General features: G+C 37.3%; 1 protein-coding gene across 1 annotated transcript in view; it reads left to right on the top strand.

Moving 5' to 3' along the window:
* ADAM18 (ADAM metallopeptidase domain 18) overlaps window positions 1-12,221 on the top strand; it is a 141,761-nt gene that overhangs the window by 66,801 nt on the left and 62,739 nt on the right. The gene's annotated exons all lie outside the window — the stretch shown is intronic.

The raw sequence follows: 12,221 nt of genomic DNA, 5'->3' as shown, positions 1-12,221 counted from the left end.
GATATATAGATATGATTCTGAAAGTGTATTTCATGCTGGCCACATAGTAATAGGTACTCATGTACTCATTTCTGGACTTGGCACATTTGAATAGATGCACTTGAGAAACTTAAACCTCCAGATTCCTCAGAAGCCCCTGGGCTGTGAAGTTACTGCCCGCCTCCTGGTGGAGCTGAGCATCACATTGCGTGTGGACCACAGAGACTTACATGAGGATGCCTATTCTTCTCAAGATCTGTCTCTGCCTTTCCTTGTTGGTACCAGACTACCAGTTAGTGTCAAGTCTAAATGCAGCCCAAGTGAATATTGGAATAAAGAGATTATTTCTATGAATTGTAGAATTTGCTAATACATATGGGCAAGAACATGGAGAACATGCCAGGGGGAGATATCAAGGATGTTGGCCCCAAGATACTGAAATATAAGCCCAGAGGGATTGCGGGCAGGAGGAGAAAGGGACGACGAGGATGAGATGGCTGGATGGCATCACTGACTCGGTGGACGTGAGTCTGAATGAACTCCGGGAGTTGGTGATGGACAGGGAGGCCTAGCGTGCTGGGATTCATGGTGTCGCAAAGAGTCAGACATGACTGAGCGACTGAACTGAACTGAACTGAACTGAACTGAACTGAAGGTATTGATAGGGGGATGTTGTCTAGTGAACTAGGATTTAATGCCTTGGTAGGGGACTTCCCTTGTTGCTCAGCTGGTAAAGAATCTTCATTGCCTGCAATGAAGGAGACCTGGGTTCGACCCCTGGGTTGGGAAGATCTCCTGGAGAAGGGAAAGGCTATCCACTCCAGTATTCTGGTCTGGAGAGTTCCATGGACTATACAGTCCATGGGGTCACAAAGAGTCGGACACGACTGAGCAACTTTCATACTAGGGGACTTCCCAGGTGGCTCATTGGTCAAGAATCTTCCTGTAATGCAGGAGGTGCAAGAGAAGCAAGTTCGATCCCTTGGTTGGGAGGATCCCGTGGAGAAGCGAATGGTAACCCACTGCAGTGTTCTTGCCTGGAAAACGTCATGGACAGAGGAGCCTGGTGGGCTACAGTCCATGTGACTGCAAAGGGTTGGACATGACTGAGTGAACACGAGCATTCTTTCATCCAAGATAACCTAGGGCCAGCCTTGATTTGCTGTTGGGTGGAGCCTTGAAGATGGGAAACAATCTGGGCTATAATAAATGAGGTTGTTATGTCAGAACTGCCTTAATGGAGTAATACAGGAAGAGTCAAAAGTTAAGTAGTGGCCATATTTTAATACAAAAACTAGCGCCTAATTATTTGAGTGGCCCAGAGTGCACCCCTTTCACTAAAGCAATGAAGAAATGCATTTCCAAGGAGATTGCAACATTGCTGAAAATCTCAGTGGTAGCTTTCTTCTATAGACTAGGATTGATGGTTGGAAGTACCATTATGGACTTGGGCATTCAGTGTCACTAGGGATTGCTGAATTCCAAAATAGCTGAGGCCAAGCAGCTGTGGTTAAGAGAGATCTGGGTGGTCAATGATGAGAGTCCTTGATGTATGTAGCTGAAAGCTAACAAGAGGGGAACAAAGGGCTGTTGTCAAAAATTTCTAATGGAAATTCACAATTCCTTGCTAATTTATGCAACCAAGCCAGTTTCAGAGCCAGAGCTCATTGTTGAAGTTGAGGTTGAGATCCTACAGTAGCCCCAGTAAGGATATAAAGCAGCAGTTTCCTCAGTGATTTCCCCCCCCCATAGTGACCTCCAGCTGTTTGCTGTAGCTGTTCACTGGGGAAGACCCAGATCATTATAGGATGATGAACAGAGCATCTTTACTCCAGAGGCTTACAAAGAGGACCCAAAACACCATCATGGGTAGCATGGGCATGTAGAGAATCCAAGTGGTACCTGGCATCTTTGGTAAAATCCATCTTAGAGTAGATCCAGTAGATTCCTTAGCCTAACCTGTGGTCATGTTGCTAGTTCTTCTGTGACACATTGAGGTGACAATGAGAAGGTGACAGATACTCACCTGGGTTCCCCAATATGTGGAGTAACAGCTACAAGAATAGGAAAGGATAAATATAAACACCTGGAATTACCAGAATAGAAATTAGCAAGCAGAATGTATTCTGGATGAAGAAATCAATAGGCAAAGTAGAAAGTAATTTGAATCAGATTACAATGGAATGTAATGAACACCAAGACCATTGCAAAAGGATTAGTTAGCAGATCTAACAGGGCTGACATCAGAAGACCCAAAACACCTTCATGGTCAATATAGCTTCTGTATCCAAGCATCCTACACCCAAGTGCAAGTTCTTGTTATAAATAAATAAAATGGGTGAGACTCTACTAGCATTAGTAAAGAAACAAATCAGGGATAACAGTACTTAAAGATGAGACAACACTGTGTGGCATCAAAACCATTGATTTAACAACAAGGAAAAAACAAATGAACAGCATTTACAATTGCACTGATCTCAAACACTAACAAAGTAATGCTCAAAATTCTCCAGCCTAGGCTTCAACAGTCTATGAACAGATAACTTCCACATGTTCAACCTGGATTTAGAAAAGGCAGAGGAAGCAGAGACCGAACTGCCAACATCCATAGAAAAATCAAGAGAATTCCAGATAAGTGTCTTCATTGACTATGCTAAAGCATTTGACTGTGTGGTTCACAACAAACTGTGGAACAGTCTTCAAGAGATGGGAATACCAGACCACCTTACCTGCCTCCTGAGAAATCTGTATGCAGGTCAAGAAGCAACAGATAGAACTGGACATGGAACAATGAACTGGTTCCAAATTGGGAAAGAAGTATGTCAAGGCTGTGTATTGTTACCCTGCTCATTTAACTTATATGCAGAGTATATCATGTGAAATGTCAGGATGGATGAAGCATAGGTTGGAATCAAGATTTCCGGGAGAAATATCAATAATCCTGGATATGCAGATGACACCACCCTTATGGCAGAAAGCAAAGAGAAACTAAAGAACCTCTTGATGAAAGTGAAAGAGGAGAGTGAAAAAGCTGACTTAAAACTCAACATTCACAAAATGAAGATCAAGGGCTCTGGTCCCATCATTTCATGAAAAATTGATGGGGAAACAGTGACTGACTTTATTTTTGTGGACTCCAAAATCATTGCAGATGGTGACTGCAGCCATGAAATTCAAAGATGCTTGCTTCTTGGAAGAAAAGCTATGACCAACCAAGCTGCTGCTGCTGCAGCAACTTTGTGTAACCTTGTGTGACCCTATGGACAGCAGGCCACCAGGCTCCTCTGTCCACGGGATTCTCTAGGCAAGAATACTGGAGTGGGTTGCCATTTCCCTCTGTGACAATAGTCTAGAAAAAGAAAGTGAAGTCGTGTTCGACTCTTTGCGACCCCATGAACTGAAGCCTACCAGGTTCCTCCATCTATGGGATTTTCCAGGCAAGAATACTGGAGTGGGTTGCCATTTCCTTCTTCAGACCAACCTAGACAGCATATTAAAAAGCAGAGACATTACTTTGCCAACAAAGGTCTGACTAGTCAAAGCTATGGTTTTTCCAGTAGTCAGGTATGGATGTGAGTGTTGGACCATAAAGAAAGCTGGGCACAGAAGACTTGCTGCTTTTAAACTGTGGTGTTGAGGAAGACTCTTGAGAGTCCCTTGGACTGCAAGGAGATAAAACCAGTCCATCCTAAGGGAAGTCAGTCCTGAATATTCATCAGAAGGACTGATATTGAAGCTGAAGCTCCAATACTTTGACCACCTGATGTGAAGAACTGACTCATTAAAAATATCCTGATGCTGGGAAAAATTGAAGGCAAGAGGAGAAGGGGACAACAGAGGATGAGATGGTTGGATGGCATCACTGACTTGACGGATATGAGTTTGAACAAGCTCCCGGAATTGGTGATGGATAGGGAAGCCTGGTGTGCTGCAGTCCAAGGAGTTGGACATGCTGCAGTTCAACTCGAAGGAGTTGGACATGACTGAGTAACTGAGTAACTGAGTAACTGAACTGAACAAAGAACAACATGAGTAGAAATAAATATGTGAATAGCATAATATATTTTAAGGAAATAATGTGCATAATTTTAAAACTTAGAAAAGTTCATACCAGTTGTCTTTACTGGTAAAATTTAAAAATTAAGAAATTATACTGATTTTGTGCAACATTACCTAGAGTATAGAACAAAGCTATGTGCTGTAATTCATTTTTAAGGATAAAAGAACCTTAATTAAAGGGCTTCCCTGGCACAGTAGTAAAGAATCTGCCTGCCAATGCAGGAGTTGCAAGACATGGAGCTTCTATCTCTGTGTCCAGAAGATTCCCTAGAGTAGGAAATGGCAAGCTACTCCTGTATTATTGCCTGAGGAATCCCATGGACAGGGGAGCCTGTTATGTTACAGTCCATGGGGTGGAAAACAGTAGGACAGAACTAAACACACACACACACACACACACACACACACACACACGCACGCACAAAACCTTGATACAATATCTAATGAGACTATTTCAAGGATGGATTTATGTATGCTCATATTTCTTTTTTTTACCTTTCACTTTTATGTTTTAATATAAATTTATTTATTTTAATTGGAGGCTAATTATGATCACAGAATTCTCAGTAAAAGTTATAAACTGAATGCAATGAAACCTGCACACACATGCACTAGCACACACATTACAGACTGTATTGGTTTATTTAAGGAATTTTAAAGAGTGATTATCTCAGTGGAGAGATAATAATCGTCTATTAAAAGGGAACTTACTGCATTATAAGGGAAGGTGTCTATAAAATCTTATCATTAACATCATATACATGATGGTCTTTCTCCCTGAAGTCCATAATGAGGCATGAGGCCCCTATTATCTTTTATACTTGATTTTGAATGTGATGCACCAGCCAGCAAAGCAAAGCAGGAAAATATTTAACAATTGGAAGTGTAACTTCATTCCTAATAATTTGATTGTGTAAAATTAAGACCTGAAATAATCCAGAAATAAATTATAATTTGTCTATATAAGTGCATGTATCAAGGTCATTGTTTACATAGTTCACAAAAATAAAGAGACTTCTTTATATCAGCAATAAATCAGAAAAAGAAGTTTTAAGACACCATTTACAACAGAACTAACAAACGAAATGTTTAAGAATGTGTCCAGTAAAATATGTACAGGACCATGGAATAAAAAAAACTGCAAAGCATTGCTAGGAAGAATCATGGAAATATTTAACAAATTCAAAAAGAATCCTTATTGTAAGATTGGAGGAATTGATATTGATGAGATTGTGATTTCTCTTCAAATTTATCATCTCTAGATGCAATCCCAATGTGTATAAATTCAAACAAATATAGAGTTATAAAATAGAAGGGGATTTTACTAGCTTTTCAGAAAATTGTATATATTCTACTTTTGATCGGAGAGGGCAATGGCAACTCAATCCAGTCCTTTTGCCTGGCAAATCCCATGGATGGAGGAGCCTGGTAGGCTGCAGTCCATGGGGTCGCTAGGAGTCGGACACGACTAAGCAACTTCACTTTCACTTTTCACTTTTATGCACTGGAGAAGGAAATGGCAACCCACTCCAGTGTTCTTGCCTGGAGAACCCCAGGGACGGGGGAGGCTGGTGGGCTGCCGTCTATAGGGTTGCACAGAGTCAGACACGACTGAAGCGAGTTAGCAGCAGCACACCAAACTTGAAAAGTGAAAATTTCTAATAGTTGCATTGTTAATTGTAAAACCAAAATTAGTGGATCATTTATATCCTATTATGCTAAAACTCACTGATCTATATCACACTTCAAGTGTACCTTTTGCATGCATATAACTTTCTAATTTCTAATGCTGTTTCACTGAATTATGCAGTTTCTAAATATTGACACTTTTCATTATAAAAGACTACAACCTTAATTCATTAATATCATCACTAATATCATCAGAAAAGTAATGAAAAATGAAGCCTCTGTGGATGGTAAAATTTTCCAAAATTCTAATTTTCACTTGAAAGATTCAAATTCAGTTGTTTTCCTTGGAGTAACAGGCATATTTCATTCACTTTTAAGAAAATATCTGCCAAAACGAATACAATATTGTAAAGTAATTAGCCTTCAATAAAAAAAAAAAGAACTCAAAATTCAAAAATCTAAAAAAAAAGAAAGAAAGAAAGAAAGAAAATGTCTGCCAAATACCCAAGACTGAAAAACTGGTTTGTCCATCAGTTGTTCTCGCAAGTAAAAATGCTTTCTATGGTAAATGTGACTAGTCAATCTGTAATGCAAAAAATCATAAAAGTGTTTTCCTTGAGAATCTATAGTAATGGAGAATATATTGTGATTATGCATAAACTGAATGGGGGAGGTGTGGATGTGCATATAGTGTTGAACAAAGTCAGGTTCTGTTTGGCAGTAAGAAGAGGGTATTGGATGCTGGTTAAGCCAGGAACAATATCTGCTCCAACACTACAATCATATATGAATATATATGTGTACATGTGTATTCCAGATCACTGAATCCCTTCTAATGAGCTATATATATAAAACTGTGTCAGTGTTAAACTGAAAAAAAAAAAAAGGCGCTTATGAATGCTCTCCATTTGTCACACAATATTAGAAGAATGTTCAAAGGTTAAAATTCAGCAAATTTAGTAGTTTTTTACTTCTTTACCAAAGACCTCCTTAAATGAAGCTGTTGAGTACATGATGGTGAATGATACAATGACCAAAAGCTTTGATTTAAACTAGACCTCCAGCAGTTTCATATGAAATTGCTTTTACCTGATCAATGCAAATATCAACACAATATAAAAGACAAAGTCTAATTATTATTAAGAATTTGTTGGCCTTATAGACACCATTAAACATATTTTAAAGATCTCCCAAGATCTGCCAACTGCATTTGGAGAGCTTATAGTTTGAGCTAGTTGGCAGATAATAAACATAAAATTTTTGACTAATTTTAATAGTAAAGAAAAATTCAGTATTACGAAGTCACACACACAAACACACTATAGCCTAGTGTAACAAACATAGATGCGAGTTTTCTATGATAAATATTGACAAATAAATTCATGGTAAAGAATCTGCCTGCAGTGTGGGAGACCTGGGTTCGATCCCTGGGTTGGGAAGATCCCCTGGAGGAGGGCATGGCAACCCACACCAGTATTCTTGCCTAGAGAATCCCCATGGACAAAGGAGCCTGGTAGGCTAGAATCCATGGGGTCACAGAGTCGGACACGACTTGCATACATAATCAAAAGAAAAGTCTACCCAGTTGAGGTTTATTTGGAAGAACACAAACTAAATTTATCCATGTGATTATTATACTAAACAAAGAAATAAAAACATATCACAACTAATTGAGGAAGAATCTTTAACACTAAATACTCCTTCTTCAAAAATGTACTTCAGAATAAAATTTAGTATCAGGTTTAAGAAACTTTCTAGCAGTAATTTACAATAAATTTAATATATAATAGTGACTCATTAGAAGCAGATCCATTATATTTGATAATAAAAAAGTGTTATTGCTGTTAGGGTACAATAGTGGAATACCTGAGACAAAAAGTAATAGTCTTTAGTTTTTAAAAGTCAATAAATAATTAGAGAATGAAATAACAAAGACGTGTTTACTACACTCTTAAAAAAAAACAAACTATGTAACAAATTGGTGTAAAGTTAATGAGCTCTTTCTAGTACATTGAAAGTCTAAGTGATTTAACAAAACTGAAAGACACACAGAAATTGCAATAAATAGATAACTGTTTCTTTTAAAGTCAAATTGCATTCAATTTAATCTTTATTAAATCCCAATCAACACACCCCTTTTAACCTGAATTGAACTACCCTTCTGCAAAAGCAATTCCAAAATTTAATCTAGAAATATAAGTTAAACAAGTGCATGAATCTATTTTAATATTTTGGAGCAATGGCCATAGGAAATTAAATATACATACACACATATACACAAGGTGATAATGGGAAAAGAATGCCAACAAAATAACATTAAAGGGAATAGATGGTTCATGGCTTGATTATTGCTGCATCACCAGCACACAGAATAGTATCTGATATATATTCCAGGCTCAACAAACATGTTGATTGAGTGAATGCATGGATAATGTAATTCTCATTATAATAACATAGGATGTGTGCAAGTGGGTGAGGAGTGACTCTTTGATACATTTGAAATATCCCATTAGGAACAGTGTTACTTGGAAGGTTTATTCCAAAGTTTTTCTTAAAGAGAACTAGGGAAGAATACAAAAGGGACTTTTGATGTTTTAAACATTTTCATAGACTACTCCATTAAAGTTATTTTAAAATAATGGCTATATTTCTCTGTGCTATATAATATATCCTTGTTGTTTATTTATCTTACCCTTACCTCTCTTCCCTTTTCTACCTGGTAACCACTAGCTGTGGGCTTCCCTGGTGGCTCAGTGGTAAAGAATCTGCCTGCCAATGCAGGAGAGGTGACTTTGATCCCTGGGTTGGGAAGATCCCCTGGAGAAGAAAATGGCAACCCATTTCAATACTCTTGCCTGGGAAATCCCAAGGACAGAGAAACCTAGAGGGCTGACAGTCCATGGGGTAACAAAAGAGTTGGATAGGACTTAGTGACTAAACAACCACCCCTAGCTGTATGTTTCAGTTTTGTTATGTCTATTATTTGTTTTCTCTTAGATTTTGCATATGAATGACAACTACAAAGGAACATTTTAGAAAATGAGTTCATTTTGGGGTAATTTTGCTTTGCTGCTGCTGCTGCTGCTAAGTCCCTTCAGTCGTTTCTGATTCTGTGCGACCCCATAGACAGCAGCCCACCAGGCTCCCCAGTCCCTGGGATTCTCCAGGCAAGAACGCTGGAGTGGGTTGCCATGTCCTTCTCCAATGCATGAGAGTGAAAAGTGAAAGTGAAGTCACTCAGTCGTGTCCGACTCCTAGCGATCCCAGGGACCACAGCCTACCAGGCTCCTCCATCCATGGGATTTTCCAGGCAAGAGTACTGGAGTGGGATGCCATTGTCTTCTCCAATTTTGCCTTACAAAATATCAAAACATTCTACGAGGCTATTAAATTCAGCTCACTGTGATATTGGGCCATTGGCTTAAGAAATGAAAGTTGACATCTATACATCTGTATCTACTTATATGTCAGCATTTATGTCTATCAACTGATATAATTTTCTAAATATGAAAAAAATTATATAGATATATAACATTTAATTTCCAGGGTGAAAATAGTTAATGTCATAAGAGTTATCAATTCAATGCATTCCCTACTAGGAAGGGAGAAACAAGCCCTGAAAATGCAGAATCTGAACTATTATCAGCTGAGCCTCCATGTTGCTAGGAGCTGGCCTGATGCTCACAGACAGGCTGCAGTGTTCCCCTGTTGAAAATGAATGATTTTATACAAGATCAACATCTGTAATCAAAATGGATGAAGGAAAAAGAGTAAAGCCACTCTTTAAGCAAGGCCCTCCACTTTATTTCTGAGAAGGGTAAAACCTGAAAATTTTCCAAGTTATAATAGTAACCAAACACCCCCTTTTCCTGGCCAATGAGTAATTCTTGCTTCTTTACCAGTTTCAACCCTGGCATTAATACTGTCTTTATTCTTGTGTTTGTGTGTGCCCATTCCCTCAGTCGTGTCTGACTTTTTGTGACCGCATGGACTGTAGCCTGCCAGGCTCCTCTGTCCATGAAATTTCTCAGGCAAGGATACTGGAATGGGTTGCCATTTCCTACTCCAGGGGATCTTCCTGACCCAAGGATCAAACCTGTGTCTCCTGCATTTGACAGAAAAATTCTTTACCACTGTGCCCCCTGGGAAGCCCCTTTCTTCTTCTAGATAAGAATTATTAAAATACCCAATCATAGATGAACTCCTGGTTTCTGACAGCATCTAGTCTTGCAAAGTCCAGTCTCTTTAAACCCTCCCCAAATTAGCTAAGCCTCAATCCTCTAACTACATACTCTCATGGAGGTATATGCAGTTCCCCATGGCATTTGTTTTCCTTTGCAGAAACTATTAATAAATCCAGCTTGTTCAACTCAGATGTGTCCCAGGTAGATTTTGGGAGAATGGCATTGGCACCTATATCTTCATAAGTATCCCCCACTTTATACAAGTGTAAGCTCTGTTTTTGCACTGACACACACACGTGCAGGTATGTGCATTTATTTATTCCCGTATTCACAAATACATTGATGAGTAATAAATACTAGAGTAAATATCCCACAAAATATGGAGGGGTATATTTCTAGAAAAAAATCTGTAAGTTTTAAAAAACAACAAAATATCAGTAAAATATTGATAATATTTGATAGTCTTGGCATGTTGGAGGGCTTGGTGATGAGATATAAAATGCAATAGTCATAAAGGAAGAAGAAAGTTGCAAGTTACAAGAAAGGACAGACACCATTAATAAGACAAATAATAAACTTCAAGGAAAAGTTATTAACATAGAGAGGAAAAAAAGGGTAATCAGAGATTTTTTAAAAGCCACTCATGGAAGCAACCTAGATGTCCATCAGCAGATGAATGGATAGGAAAGCTGTGGTACATATACACAATGAAGTATTACTCAGCATTAAAAAGAATGTATTTGAATCAGTTCTAATGAGGTGGATGAAACTGTTGCCTACTATACAGAGTGAAGTAAGCCAGAAAGAAAAACACCAATACAGTATACTAACACATATATATGTAATTTAGAAAGATGGTAACGATAACCCTATATGCAAGACAGCAAAAGAGACACAGATGTATAGAACAGTCTTTTGGACCCTGTGGGAGAGGGAGAGGGTGGGATGATTTGAGAAAATGGCATTGAAACATGTATAATATCATATATGAAACAAATCGCCAGTCCAGGTTCGATGCATGATACTGGATGCTTGGGGCTGGTGCACTGAGATGACCCAGAGGGATGGTACAGGGAGGGAGGAGGGAGGGGGGTTCAGGATGGGGAACACATGTATACCTGTGGCGGATTCATGTTGATGTATGCCAAAACCAATACAATATTGTAAAGTAATTAACCTCCAATTAAAATAAATAAATTTATATATTTTTTAAAAAGCCACTCCTATTTAGATGGGGAAAAAGGAAAATGAATAAACAAAAATCCTTATGCAAAATGGTGAAAATTGTGAGAAGGAATGATTATTCATAAACCAAATTTTACAAAATGCAAAATCATTTTCAAACACACTAGCAATCAGAGAACTAATAATAAGAATAAGGCACCATTTGCAAGTTACCTTGTTATAAATTAAAGTGATTGCTCCTAATTAGTTTTGACAAACGTTGTTTGGTCATGCATCCTTATTTCCTTTGCATGAAAGAATATATACATGCAGATACACTCATGTAATGATATTGAACTTTGGAACATTAAACACTGAAATAGAATACAGAGAAAAGTTATACGCTCTAATTCATTTTTTAAGGATAAGATACCCAGTGAGACCCTGAGGAAACTGCAGGATATGATCACAACTTCAGAGTTTACTCCATATTTTCTATTTTATTTCTATGATGGGAATATTTACAAATATATATCCACTCACATAAACATAAGAAAAATTGGAAACATTTAAAAAATTTTAAATGAAGAAGAATCTTATTAAGGACAAAATCTTTAAAACTTGATTTTTTAGTAAATGGAAGATATTTAATTTTAGAAATTCTTAAGAATATAAAAATATTAAAGAATATACAAATTATATAAATGCAATGCATTTACTTGAAAAATATTTGGTTAACATTATTTAAATTATCATCTAATTTGAATAATAGTTGACTGCCATTTACCTTGTAAAAATATATATGTCAAAATATCCTTTTTTCAATGTATTTCCATTATAGTAAAATGTGGCACATGACTCCTATATTAAATATATTTTTGTTATATATATATAGCCTAACTTTTCTTTAGCTTTATTCATAAAAGGAAATTTTAGTAAACAAGTCACTAAAAAGAGGGCCGGGAAAAGTTTTCTCTTAGAAATTCAAATGTTACATTTCCATTTTCATGTTATATTTATGTCCAAGTTATATCCAAATTAATTATAATTTCCATGTTATAATTCCAACTGATTAATTAATTACCACATATTTTAAATATTGAATGCAAATGATCAACTTTCTTTTAGATATTATTGACTTAGTTTTTATAGTTGCATGTGCCTTTGAGAATTCCAGAAATAGTAAAATAATAAAGTTTCACTAAA

The sequence above is a fragment of the Capra hircus genome, chromosome 27, assembly GCF_001704415.2.
Source record: "Capra hircus breed San Clemente chromosome 27, ASM170441v1, whole genome shotgun sequence".
NCBI classification, from domain to species: Eukaryota; Metazoa; Chordata; class Mammalia; order Artiodactyla; family Bovidae; genus Capra; species Capra hircus.
The sequence above is the reverse complement of the archived record's forward strand: the minus strand, read 5'-3'. Positions and strand labels throughout refer to the sequence as shown.